At 41.6% G+C, this 14,778-nt stretch overlaps 1 long non-coding RNA gene across 1 annotated transcript in view; it reads right to left on the reverse strand.

Annotated features, from left to right (window-relative positions):
• Positions 1 to 14,778, reverse strand: part of LOC137541573 (uncharacterized) — a 656,441-nt gene that overhangs the window by 115,138 nt on the left and 526,525 nt on the right. The gene's annotated exons all lie outside the window — the stretch shown is intronic.

Raw genomic sequence — 14,778 nt, forward strand, 5'->3', positions numbered from 1 at the left:
TTGCATGTTTGTCACACTTAAATGTTTCTGCTCATCAAAAACCGTTAACTATTAGTCAAAGATAACATAATTGAACACAAAATGCAGTTTTAAATGATGGTTTTTATTATTTAGTGAAAAAAAAAAAACTCCAAATCTACATGGCCCTGTGTGAAAAAGTGATTGACCCCCCTTGTTAAAAAATAACTTAAAGGTGGTTTATTACACCTGAGTTCAATTTCTGTAGTCACCCCCAGGCCTGATTACTGCCACACCTGTTTCAATCAAGAAATCACTTAAATAGGAGCTATCTGACACAGAGAAGTAGACCAAAAGCACCTCAAAAGCTAGACATCGTGCCAAGATCCAAAGAAATTCAGGAACAAATAAGAACAAAAGTACTGTAATTGAAATCTATCAGTCTGGTAAAGGTTATAAAGCCATTTCTAAAGCTTTGGGGCTCCAGCAAACCACAGTGAGAGCCATTATCCAGAAATGGCAAACACATGGAACAGGGATGAACCTTCCCAGAAGTGGCCGGCCGACCAAAATTACCCCAAGAGCGCAGAGAAAACTCATCCGAGAGGCCACAAACGACCCCAGGACAACATCTAAAGAACTGCAGGCCTCACTTGCCTCAATTAAGGTCAGTGTTCACAACTCCACCATAAGAAAGAGACTGGGCAAAAACGGCCTGCATGGAAGATATCCCAGGTGCAAACCACTTTTAAGCAAAAAGAACATTAAGGCTCGTCTAAATTTTGCTAAAAAAACATCTCAATGATTGCCAAGACTTTTGGGAAAATACCTTGTGGACCGACGAGACAAAAGTTGAACTTGTTGGAAGGTGCGTGTCCCGTTACATCTGGCGTAGAAGTAACACAGCATTTCAGCAGAAGAACATCATACCAACAGTAAAATATGGTGGTGGTAGTGTGATGGTCTGGGGTTGTTTTGCTGCTTCAGGACCTGGAAGGCATGCTGTGATAGATGGAACCATGAATTCTACTGTCTGCCAAAAAATCCTGAAGGAGAATGTCCGGCCATCTGTTCGTCAACTCAAGCTGAAGCGATCTTGGGTGCTGCAGCAGGACTATGACCCAAAACACACCAGCAAATTCACCTCTGAATGGCTGAAGAAAAACAAAATGAAGACTTTGGAGAGGCCTAGTCAAAGTCCTGACCTGAATCCTATTGAGATGTTGTGGCATGACCTTAAAAAGGCGGTTCATGCTAGAAAACCCTCAAATAAAGCTGAATTACAACAATTCTGCAAAGATGAGTGGGCCAAAATTCCTCCAGAGCACTGTAAAAGACTCGTTGCAAGTTATCGCAAATGCTTGATTGCAGTTATTGCTGCTAAGGGTGGCCCAACCAGTTATTAGGTTCAGGGGGCAATTTCTTTTTCACACAGGGCCATGTAGGTTTTGAGGTTTTTTTCTCACTAAATAATAAAAAACATAATTTAAAACTGCATTTTGTGTTCAATTATGTTATCTTTGACTAATAGTTAACGGTTTTTGATGAGCAGAAACATTTAAGTGTGACAAACATGCAAAAGAATAAGAAATCAGGAAGGGGGCAAATAGTTTTTCACACCACTGTATATGTATGATTTGGTATATTCTACACAGTACAGTCTCTTTCTCAGCTGTGTTAACTGTAAGCACATTTAACCTCCCTGGCGGTCTATTAGAAACCGCCAGGGGGCAGCGCAGCACTATTTTTTAATTTATTTTTGTTTTAAATCATGTAGCGAGCCTCCGGCGATCTTTGATCAGGAAATCCGGTTCAAAGAACGGGATTTCCTGAAGGGCTTCCCCCGTCGCCATGGTGACGGGGCGGGATGACGTCACCGACATCATGGACGTCGTGACGTCGGGGGGGGGGGAGGTGCGGCACGGCGCGACGAACAGCAGTGATCGAGCGCGGAGCGGCGCGATCAGAATGCACACACAGCTAGCAAAGTGCTAGCTGTGTGTTGCAAAAAAAAAGTGAGTACATCGGCCCAGCAGGGCCTGAGAAATCCTCCTGCACGGCATAGAGCGAGCTCAGCTCGGGCTTACCGCCAGGAAGGTTAACCCATTCAGGTTCCGTGGTTTTCACGAGAGAAATGTTCACCTCCCATTCATAAGACTATAACTTTATCACTACTTATCACAATGAACTGATCTATATCTTGTTTTTTCCGCCACCAATTAGGCTTTCTTTGGGGGGTACATTTTGCTAAGAGCCACTTTACTGTAAACGCATTTTAACAGGAAGAATAAGAAAAAAATGAAAAAATTCATTATTTCTCAGTTTTCAGCCATTATAGTTTTAAAATAATACATGCCTCCATAATTAAAACTCACGTATTTTATATGCCCATATGTCCCGGTTATTACACCGTTAAAATTATGTCCCTATCACAATGTATGGCGACAATATTTTATTTGGAAATAAAGGTGCATTTTTTCCATTTTGCATCCATCACTATTAACAAGTTTAAAATAAAAAAAATATAGAAATATTTCATCTTTACATTGATATTTAAAAAGTTTAGACCCTTAGGTAAATATTTACATGTTTTTTTTTTTTTTATTGTAATGGTTTTTTTTATTTATAGTAAACATTTTATTTGGGTAGTTTTGGGAGGGTGGGGGGTAAACAATAGATTTATAATGTAAATGTGTGTTGATTTTAATTCATTTTTATTTTCAGGTGTAGTATTACTTTTTGGCCACAAGATGGCGGCCATGAGTTTGTTTACATGACGTCACTCTAAGCGTAACATACGCTTAGAGTGGCGCATCAGGAAGTGAATGGCCAGAAAAGGCGCAGCTTCCGAGAGAAGCTGTCGCTTTTTCAGCGGGGGAGAGGAATCAGTGATCGGACTTCATAGTCCGATACATTGATTCCCTGACTACCGAATCCGCGGCCGGGAGTGCGCGTGCACGCGCGCGATCGGCCGCGGGGGCGCGCGGTAGCGCACATGGTTTCTGGACGTAGATTCTACGTCCAGAAACCAAAATAGGTTAAAGTCCACAATATAGATAGCCCTGATTGTATAGAGTGAACCTCTGGTATAGGGATCCCAACTGCAGCCATAGCAGCTGCTAGGGGGCCCATAGCCAAAGAGTGGCCTGGTCCTATATTTTTTTTTATTATTTACTTTCACTTGGGCCACAAGACCATTTTTCATCTTGTCCTGGTGGTACAGCTACAGTACAGGCAGTGACTGCTAAACTACCAATTAAAGCAAAATGGGGCCAGATGGAGCCACCAGACTTTCAGGAAAAGCTATATGGGAGTGAGGGAAAAGGTATGAGGCAACTAGACTGCCAGGGAAATTGATAACATGTTGCTTATACCTGCAGCATAGCATTCTTAGTATGTATGCATGTAAATGTACTTAACCAGTTGAGGACCACAGGCTTACACTCTCTAGTGACCAGGCTATTTTTTTTTTTACAATTCAGCACACTGCAGCTTTAATAGTGTGCTGCAGGGCCATTCAACATAGCAGCCAAATGAATCTCCCCCCTTTTCTGCCCACCAACAGAATTTTCTGTTGGTGGGCTCTGATCGCTGCTGCAGGCTGTAATTTTGTTTTTTTATTAATTTAAATATTCTTTTTTTTTTTCAAAAAAAAAAAGGACTATTATTTCTACCCTCCCTCCCCGAGAGCCATTTAGCATGATCGCCTCTCATAGGCATCAGCCTATAAGAGACGATAGTTTGTGAGCCTCTCCTGGGGACAGCTCAGTGACAGAGCTGTCCCCTGTACAGCGCCGCACTAGATCGCAGTGCTATACTAGCTTTAGAAACTTTGTAAAAAATGTCTAACAGCCTGCTAGCATTCAGTGGGCATGCATGTGCATCCGCGCACGTGATCCCACGCTAATCTTCACCCACCGCTCTTGACGCCGAACGTTATGCCATTCTGGGGCTACCATCTTCCCAACGCCTATCAGCATTAGGCGGTCGGGAAGGGATTAAGCAACCATTTAGGACTTTCTAGCAGGGTTATTGCTGGGTGCATGAATATGCATTTATTAACCACTTTAGTCTATCTGGACGACTATAGTCATCCAGATAGACGCTGCTGTAGTCTAGCTGGATACGTATTTGCATTCAGTGTTACTGCGGAGGGAGCGAGTGCATGCACGCTGGTACCCGGCGACAATTTTGTGCCAGGGATTGGTGAAGGGGGCCAGGGTTCCCCCAATCCTATCGCTGTGCCTGAAATATAGCTGCCTTAGGGATTCAGCTTTTTTAATATGTATGTCATGATGATACATTACTATTATGTTAGCAAATAAGGGCTTGTAATTATTGCCCGAATACAAAAAGCCCAAAACAGAAAAAATACAATATATTTTGTCGCCATACATTATACTAGAAGCAAATTTCAAATGTTGTAATAACCAAGACTAAAGGCTGATTAACACTACAAGAGCTTTTTAAGCGCTAGATATTTTAAAAGCTCAAAAAAGCTCTTGTAGTGTGAACAAGCCCTACCGGGCAAATAAAATATATGGGTTTCATTTATAGTAGCATTACTTATTTTAAAACTATAGGGGATGGAATTGGAGAAAGTATTTTTTTATTTATTTTCCCCCTATAGAAAATAAAGTAATTACTGAAAACAAGTATCACCCACAAAAAAAACCTAATTTGTGGTAATAAAAAAACTAGATACAGATCATTCATGTGTGAGAAGCAGTAATAAAGTTATGGCCAAATGAATGGGTGGAATACTGACAGGTAAAAATGGCTCTTGGCGGTAAGGGTAAAATGGCCTGTAGGCTGAAGTGGTTAATGTACAATAATATACTGCATAAGTACCCGCTTGCTCGCATCAGAGTCTTTGTGCTAAACAGTCTTTTTAAGCTTGACTGATATAATATATGATCTGTTGTGTATTGAAGCAGCTTCTGAAAATAGAGGTTGTTGATTTTGAATGGTTTCCATTGGACTTCTCCCAGCAATTTTGCCCATCATCTGCTGCCAGATCAGACCTCCCCAATTGTCCTATTGCCTGCACCTGATCTGCTGCTGACTTCTGCCTGTACTTGACATTGCATTGCCAGATGATTCTGCATTACATTCTACTCTGTGTTGCCAACCTAAGATTGCTTTTACCCCTTTACTCTCTGCTAACTATACAAATTCTTTATCAGCCTGTTGCCATATACTACCTAAACCTTATTCTGCCTTTGTCTATACAATATTACAATAAAATAACTTTTTTATTGCTCTTTTTCCCCATGGGACTCAAAGCCCTTACGCTATCTCAGATTCAGTAGTTGGTAGTAGGATGAAGTATTCACATGAAAATTATGTTTCTGCAAATGCCAGACTTAACAGGTGGGTTTTCAGTCTGGATTTAAAAACGTCCAGAGATGGAGTTGTCTGATCTGCTGAGGTAAGGAGTTCCATAACGTAGGAGCAGCATGACAGAAGGCTCTGGGATCAAAAGTTTCCAGGTGGACTCTGGGTATGACTAGATTATTAGAACCTGTTCATCTGAGATTGCAGGGATTGCTATGCAGCTGTAACATTTATTTCATGTAGCCAGAGCCCAGATAATGTAATAATTTTAAATGTCAGTAGGCCAATCTTGAATAGGACCCGCCATTTTATAGGTAGCCAGTGAAGGGAGTGCAGGACTGGTGTTATGTGGCAGTGACGGGGTTTGTTGGTTAACAGTCTGGCAGTATTCTATATCCGCTATAGGCGGTACAAGTCCTTTTTTGGAAGGCCGGTGTAGAGAGCATTACAGTAGTCCAGTCGGGGTGTAATGAAGGCATGGACTAAAGGTTGTCAGAGCTTTTGGGGTGATGAGGTGCTTGATTTTTGCGATGTTCTTCAGGTGAAAGTAGGATGATTTCACCACAGCAGAGATGTGAGTTCTGAAGTTTAAATCACCATCAATTAGAACTCCCAGGCTACGCACATGATCAGAGCTGTGTAGATCTGTGCCTCTAGTTCCCAGTGGTGAAGACTGCAAGTTAAGTTGTGTTGTGGTCATGCACTGCCCTCGGTTTATAAGGACTTCAATTTTATCAGCATTAACTCTTAGCCAATTGTCACTCATCCATTGCTGTAGTTTGGCTAAGCAGACATTTATAGTTGGAGTTATGTCTGTCACACCAGGCTTGAAAGAAAGATATAATTGGGTGTTGTCAGCATAGCAGTGGTATGTCAGGCCATGTTTTTGGATTTGTTTTCCAAGCAGTAACATGTAAATCGTGAAAAGCAGGGGGGGGGGGGGGAGGATTGAGCCCTGGGGCACCCCATACTAAAGTTGTATAGAGGTGTACAGGAAGGGCCCCAGAGACACTTTCTGGGTTCTGCCACTCAAGAAGGATTGGAACCACTGAAGAACTATGCCATCAATGCCGCAGTATTCCTGTAGCCTGCTTATCAAGATGTCGTGGTGAACTGTATCAAAGGCTGCAGAAAGGTCTAGCAGTATGAGGATCGAGCACTCTCCTCTGTCTCTTGCCATAAGCAGGTGGTTGCAGATTTGGATGAGGGCAGTTTCAGTGTGGTGATGTTTCCTTAACCACTTCACCACTGAGGGGTTTTACCCCCTGAGCACCAGAGCAATTTTCACCTTTCAGCGCTCCTTCCATTCATTCGTCTATAACTTTATCATTACTTATCGCAATGAAATGAACTATATCTTGTTTTTCCCGCCACCAATTAGGCTTTCTTTAGGTGGGACATTATGCCAAGAATTTTTTTTTTCTAAATGTGTTTTAATGGGAAAATAGGAAAAATGTGGGGAAAAAAATTATTATTTTTCAGTTTTCGGCCATTATAGTTTTTAAATAATGCATGCTACTGTAATTAAAACCCATGAAATGTATTTGCCCTTTTGTCCCGGTTATAAAACCATTTAAATTATGTCCCTATCACAATGTTTGGCGCCAAGATTTTATTTGGAAATAAAGGTGCATTTTTTTCATTTTTGCATCCATCCCTAATTACAAGCCCATAGTTTATAAAGTAATAGTGTTATACCCTCTTGACATAAATATTTAAAAAGTTCAGTCCCTAAGGTAACTATTTATGTATTTTTTTTAATTGTAAATTTTTTAATTTTTGTTTTAATTACAAAAAAAAAAAAATGGGGAGTGTGGGAGGTAATGAGTTAATTTTATGTGTAAAAGTCATTTATTTGTATGTGAAAAATGTGTAGGGTGTAGTTTACTATTTGGCCACAAGATGGCCACAGTAACTTTTTGTTTTAATGCGACCTCCAAGCTTCCTTCCGGAAGCTTGGAGGAAGTATAAGGAGGCTGGACACGTGAGTTTTTTCTCACAATGATCGCGCTGCCCATAGGAGAGCAGCGGATCATTGCGGGGCTTAGATCAACGAACGGGAATGGATTTTCCCGTTCATTGATCTCTGGGCGAGCGGGCGGCGGCGTGTTTACTAGCGGCGGGCGGCGTGTTTACGAGCGGGAGCGCGGACAGCGTCGGGAACGCGGAAAGTACGTATTTCTCCGTCCCTGGTTGTTAAAGGATGGAAAAAGGGGCGGAGAAATACGTATGCGCGGGGGTAAAGTGGTTAAGCCAGAACTGGAATGGGTCATAAATGTTGTTTTGTAAAATTTTGGCTTCTAGCTGGAGGTATACAATATGCTTTTTCAATTACCTTACCCAGAAAGGGAAGGTTAGAGACAGGCCTGTAGCTTGTCATTGCATCTGAGTCCAGGGAAGGTTTTTTGACCAGAGGCCTGATGACTGCTTCCTTCTGCCTATTAAAATCCAGTCTCCATATTGTTAAACTCGATTGTTACCTCACACAGAAAAAGGTGTCCAGTCCTGTCAGTTTTTGACAGCTGGCATCATTTTTTTATGCTTTTACAAATAAATCTGTACTTTTCCAGTCTAGCCCTGTCCTGTCAGTTTTGCATCATATTTTATGTTTTAATGTGTTTCTATGGCTGTGTTCACACAATGGCTATCATTCACAAAAGTGTGGTCGGTAAAGTAAATCCATGCGGGAAAACACCACTTTCGGTATTTTAGACTTCTGGCTGCTCATTCATAAAAATGTTGCCAGTTGCGATAGCAGTGCGGAGATTTCCCGAACTAGGCTGGCGGTAGGCAGGCGGTAGGCTTGCGGAAACACAGGAAGCTGCCGAGTTGATACATTTCTCCGTGTTCCTCTATACTGCAGCTGCCTGGGAGGTCTGTGTCTCCATTTACTTAACATGGTTATCGCCACATCCAAGGGAGCGGTATTTCCAGTCCTCATACCGCTTGCGTAAATCTTTATGAATTAACATTTTGTTACATTTGTTACGTTAGTTACCGCACAAGGCGGTGCTTTATCGCTCTGCTCGGTAATGACAGCTTTTCATGCGGAAAGAGCCTTTATGAATGGAGATCTTGCTATGTGTGTCGGCAAAGTCGGCTGTTTTCAGCATTTCCGCATGCGGGAATGCTTTATGAATGATAGCCAAAGTGTACATTTCCGGGCCAGTCCAGTCAGTTGTGTATCAATTTTGTATCAGTGTTCTATGGGTGTGTTCGCACAAAGTATACATTTCCGGTCCAGTCCTTTCAGTTGTCTATCAATTTTGTATCGGTTTTCAACATGCGTGTTCACACATAAAAGGTGTTCATTTCCAGTCCAGTCAGGTAAAAATGCTAGAAAACGGATGCAAAACTGGTAAAACTGATAAAAAAAAACTGATGCAAACGTAATCCAAGGACAGGACTGGAGCGGAAATGTATTATGTGTGAACCAAGCATTCAGGTTCTTTTACACTATGCACGTTGTGTTGCAACAATGGTGAAATGTGGCATCACATGTTAGATGTACCATGTGACCACACAGTGATTCATACAGTACAATGAGAGCATGCTTCACCAACATTGTAAATGCATGAATTAGCCAGTAAATAACCCAACAGGTCCTGCTGCACCTCACCCAATGTGAATGTACCATTGAAATAGCACTGAAACTCGTTGGGATGCTGTCCATTGCAATGGGACACAATGAAGATTCAGTGTGAAAGGACCTTTAATATCAGTTCCCTGTACCCACCTGAAGTATAGTATCTCTTGACTGCAAGTCTTCAGGGATGAACACTATACATCATTCTGTAATTAATGTACATGAACCTTGTAAAACAAACAAAACCTATGCATAGAAACTTCAGAGGCAGCCTCTGTTCTGGAGGCTGTTTAGTAACATGTATGTAACCTCACTAGTGTAACCACTGCTGCAGAGTGGTTACATCCAGCAAAAAGTCTCAGATCTGCATTGCATTTGTTGATGCATATGGTTATTGTACTTTATTTAATAACTAAAGTACTATTTAAGAACTCACTGGATTGGCTGAATAGGTATAATATTTATGTCTGTTTGATAGTGTCAAAGTAGGCTAAAAGAGACACTACTACTTATGCTGCTAAGGCAATTTTTGTATTGACCTGAGGAAGTGGGTCATGACCCATGAAAAGAGTTGAGAATTTTCTTAATAAATATTTTTCCAGTTGAACTGGTGTCCATCTTCTGGAGAGGTAAGCAATTACCTCCCATTTTCACGTTCTGTTTTAACATCAATATGTTTTGGGCGCCTCCACCCTAATTTTACTCTACTTGGTGCCTCTGTTATACCACATAATTTAGTCCATCCTGGGTGGAGGGGTTTATCCCCATTTCCTTCTATCTACAGAGAGCGACTTCTTAACCCTGAGCGGGGTCAGGTTACAATTCTCCCCGCCTGCTTATCCAGTTGTTGCCTTGGAGGCGACCCGTCCTTGTGAGTATAACCATTGTGTGTGTTTGCATCAGACATCCCCTTATTAACATACTACACCATACCGGGCTCTCGGTTCTCCCCCTTTCTTTCAAACACCTAGCTTAACCTCCTTGGCCGCTCAAGCCACACTGGGCCGATTTTCACAAATTTTTTTAAAAAACACGCAGCAAGCACTTTGCTTGCTGCGTGTTGGTTCCGATCGCCACCGCTCGCCGTCGATGCGCCGCTACCCACTGCGTAATGATCCCCCCCGCCGCGACCCCTGCACAGCTGGCCAATCAGTGCCAGGCAGCGCTGAGGGGTGGATCGGGACTCCATCTGACGTCATGACGTCATCGCGATCGTCGTCATGGGGGGGAAGCCCTCAATTAAATCCCGTTGAGAATGGGATTTCCTTAGGAGGGTACGCACCGGACGCCGCAGGGAGGGGGCATCATGTAGCTAGCGCTAGGCTAGCTACAGGATTAAAAAAAAAATGTTTTAAACTGCTGCGCCACCACCCTGGCGCAGTTAATAGAACGCCAGGGTGGTTAATGTAATTAAGAATGCACCGTTACAAGCCTTTTCCTGTCGTACTGAACTGGACCTAAGTGTAGTATATTTTACCACCTTCATGTAATATGAGGGTAAATAGATTTTGAATACAGGCAGTCTACGACTTACAAACATCCAACTTACGAATGACCCGCTGATACGAAAAGTCTGAAAATGAGAAATCTGATTCCGTGGGAACAAGTCAAATAAACACTTTTCAAAAAGGCCTAATTTTTGAGAAAATGGATTTTAATAAATTAAAAAAAAAACAAAGCAAAGATATACAAGTTTGATGAACCAGTAAAATGACGTTTTTCAGTGATGCACTGAAAGCAAAGGGGGGCAGAGGTGACACACTGGGCACAGTGGGGAGACATTACATGCACAGGGGAAAAGAAGACACAGAGCAAGACGGGGGGGGGGGGGGGGGGTGAGGCACAGGGGTCAGGGATGACACAGTGTTCTGGTGAAGAATAAGCATGAACCTGCAGTCTCTATCTTGTTCGTTAACAGGAAATTATCTGCACTATGAACAGATAGTTCTAAGATGCTAAAAGAAAAATGGCTAGGTGTGCAGCTGATTAAGCAGACAAGGTTTTGTGTTACAGTGAAAGTTTTATTTTATAGGAGCCAAATCAAACAGTATTCTCGTGTATAGTGCTGATATCTTCCACAGAACTTTAGTCATTTCACTAACTGTCCCTCAGAGAAGTAGAGAAGCAGCTCAGTCAGGCCCTGTTCACAATGATCAGTTAGACCTCTTGCACAGTACATGCGATTGCGATTCCGATTTGTGATTTTGACGTGATTTTACATGCGATTCCAATTTGTGACTTTTAACAGTTACTGCATGCTGCATTTTTGCTTACTTTGATAGCATCCAGTGAAAATCTGAATTGCACACGCAATGTGCACGGAGCCTGACAAAGGTTCCATGTGCTGTCAGGCACAGTGAAGCATACAGCTCAATGAAAAGTATGCTTCAGTTTCAATGCCGCAGTACATGCTTTTACCAATAACTCACTGCATACAGTACATTACCATGCCATCCACAACACCCCCACTGCACTGTGAAAGTCACTATAGGTGGAGCATTGCCTTGTGGCATGCAGTGTTACAGAGCCACCGTAATGCCATACTGCATTGCTCCACTGCTAATAGCGCCTCAGGGTGCGTACTCACGTCCAGTGCACAGATTAAAAAGTCTATTCTGAAAAACACTGGCTGTGACTATCACTGTATCAATGCTTTAACTGTATGCACAGATTTGCACAATGTTCACTAAATGCGTTTTACAAGGGAATCCAGCCAAGCTTCAAACACACCCCATTTTATATATATATATATTTTATTATCATTTGGCTGGTATTTAGTTCAAATCATTTCTTTTCCCTCATGCTCACTTCAGAGGCTGTCAGGAAGCTCTAGCTATAAACCAGCTTATAGATCGTCTGTTCGCTGGTCCAAATCTCTCCACACATTCCCTCAGGAGCACAGAATACAAACTAGCTGCGGCCAACTGGAGCCAGAGAAAAGGTAAATATAAGCTGCGACTGTATAGTATTTTCAAGACTTCTTCCAACCGTAAAATGCTACATTTACAAAAGACACCATTAATGATATTGAATAGCATTTGATGATTCAGTTTATCACAGCTATGGGCATGGCATTTCTCAGATGTCTGACAGGTCATGCTCAACTCTATAAAGAAGAGAACTATACATAAAATGTCAACTAAACTACAAAGAACGCTTTGAAATGTCAATATGAAAACCTATTAAAAAGACAGTAGTATAGGTGCACAAGGTAGGCTACATACAACAAATGGCATTTTGTAGGGAGAGGGCGGAGGGCACGCTACACAGGAGCGCTGTAATGCATCCAATCAAGCCTGCCTACAAGGTGTAGTTGACTTCTTGCTTAGGAAATATGGAAATAGAGGAGGCATTTATGTATAAAGTAGCAAATACACTACAGGTTTCGGGGCTAACCCCTTCTTCATGTGTACATGTATCATTGAATCACAGCAAATATATATACATCAGTGCACCACACCCAACACTGGTGGTTACCTCCTGGTCACCTGACCTAAGTGACAATACAGCCCAGGTTTCTCCCTTAGGGTAAACATTCATACCTGGCAGTGGACACTACATACAACAGATGTCTACCCATGTGGGTGGTAGGCAAACAAGGCCTAACCTTATCACTTGGGCTTGTGAATTACTGCCTATATGGTCAGATTGCTTCTTATTATGTATATTGGTAATTGAAGTGTATGTTTTGCATTATACTTGCTTTACTGAAGGTGTTCTGCGGGTAGACATCTGTTGTATGTAGTGTCCAGTATGAAATGTTTACCCTAAGGAAGTAACCTGAAATTCAATGTCACTTTAATCAGGTGACCAGGAGGTGGGCTTGCCTGTGTTGGGTGTGGTGCACTAATGTACATATATTTGCTGTGATTCAATGATACATGTACACATATAAAAGAGGGGTAGCCCCGAAACATGTAGTGTATATGCTACTTAATACATATAGTGGGATGCAAAAGTTTGGGCAACTTTGTTAATTGTCATGATTTTCCCTTATAAATCGTTAGTTGTTAAGATAAAAAATGTCAATTAAATATATCATATAGGAGACCCACACCGTGATATTTGAGAAGTGAAATGAAGTTTATTGGATTTACAGAAAGTGCGCAATAATTGTTTAACCACTTAATAACAAGCGGACCTATAAAAACGTCCTGCTAGAGCCTCTTAATGGCTCAAGGACGTTTTTATAAGTCAGACAGTGCTGCTGGCACTGTGCGCTTGCACGTGTGCAAATGCACGTGCCCCACCCGCGCGTGCATGTGCGAGCTCCCGCGTGTGCACTTGCAGTCCTGTGCATGTGCACGTGAAAATAAAAAACCCACCAAAGAAAAAATACACCTTTATTTCCAAATATAATATTGTCACCATACTTTGTACTAGGGACATAATTAAAATCTTGTGATAACCAGGACAAATAGGCAGATAAAATGTGTGGGTTTTATGCACAGTAGCAGTGTTTATTTTAAAAATATAGGGGATGAAATTGGAGAAATCGTGTATTTTTTTCATTTTTCCTTGTTTTTTCCTTTAAAATGCATAGAAAATAAAGTAATTACTGAAAACATATATCAACCCCAAAAAGCCCAATTGGTGGTGAAAAAAACAAGATATAGATCATTTCATTGTGATTAGTGGTGATTAAGCTATTGGCAAATGAAAGGGATGAGCATTGAAAGGTGAAAATCGCTCTTGTCCGTTAGGGTAAAAATGCCTTTGGGGTAAAGTGGTTAAATAAAATTAGGCAGGTGCATACATTTGGGCATGTTTTTCATTTTATTGATTCCAAAACCTTTAGAGCTAATTACAGGAACTCAAATTAGCTTGGTAAGCTCAGTGACCCCTTACCTACATACACAGGTGAGTCCAATAATGAGAGAGAGTATTTAAAGCGGATCCAAGATGAAAAACTAACTATAACAAGTAACTTGTCAGTATATCTTAATTAAAGTTTAGAACTATCTAAACATAAACTATATTTTACACAGCAAATCTAGCTGCAAACAGCTTCAACAGAATATGATTATTTATTCCTGTGATACAATGAGGGCAGCCATGTTCTGTTTGTCACATTGTCACAGGCTGAGGGCTGGAAATGCAATCAGCTTGCCTGTGTGTAAATTCAGTCCCCTCTTCTTTTCCCCTCTGCCTCTGAAATCAATGGCTTGTAACCTCCTCCTGCCCAGACTGAGCTCCCATAAGCCCTTGCTACAGTGCCAAGGCACAAAGGAGCTGTGGGCGAGGCTTGTTTAGTTTATAGGGAATTTGAGTATTAAAACAAAAAAAAAGTATTTGGCTTGAGGAATGCCCTATAAACTATATGAAAAGAACACAATTATGCAATGAGTAAAAGTTTATCTCGGATCCACTTTAAGGGGGTCAATTGTAAGTTTTCCTCCTCTTCATTTTCTCTAAAGAGTAGCAACATGGGGATCTCAAAACAACTCTCAAATGACCTGAAGACAAAGATTGTTCACCATCATGGTTTAGGGGAAGGATACAGAAAGCAGTCTTAAAGATTTCAGCTGTTAGTTTCCACAGTTAGGAACATATTGAGGAAATGGAAGACCACAGGCTCAGTTCAAGTTAAGGCTCAAAGTGGCAGACCAAGAAAAATCTCGGATAAACAGAAGCATTGAATACTGATAACAGTCAGAGTCAACCCACAGACCAGCACCAAAGACCTATGGAGTGACATGGAGTCCCTGCGCATTGTTTAACCATTTGGCGCACTTAACACAAGGAGATGCTGTATGCAAGAATGATGCAGAGGAAGTCTTTTCTCCGCCCACAGCACAAACAGAGCAGCTTGAGGTATGCTAAAGCACATTTGGACAAGCCCGCTTCATTTTGGAATAAGGTGCTGTGGACTGATGAAAAAAATGATTGAGTTATTT

The sequence above is a fragment of the Hyperolius riggenbachi genome, chromosome 12, assembly GCF_040937935.1.
Source record: "Hyperolius riggenbachi isolate aHypRig1 chromosome 12, aHypRig1.pri, whole genome shotgun sequence".
Lineage (NCBI taxonomy): Eukaryota > Metazoa > Chordata > Amphibia > Anura > Hyperoliidae > Hyperolius > Hyperolius riggenbachi.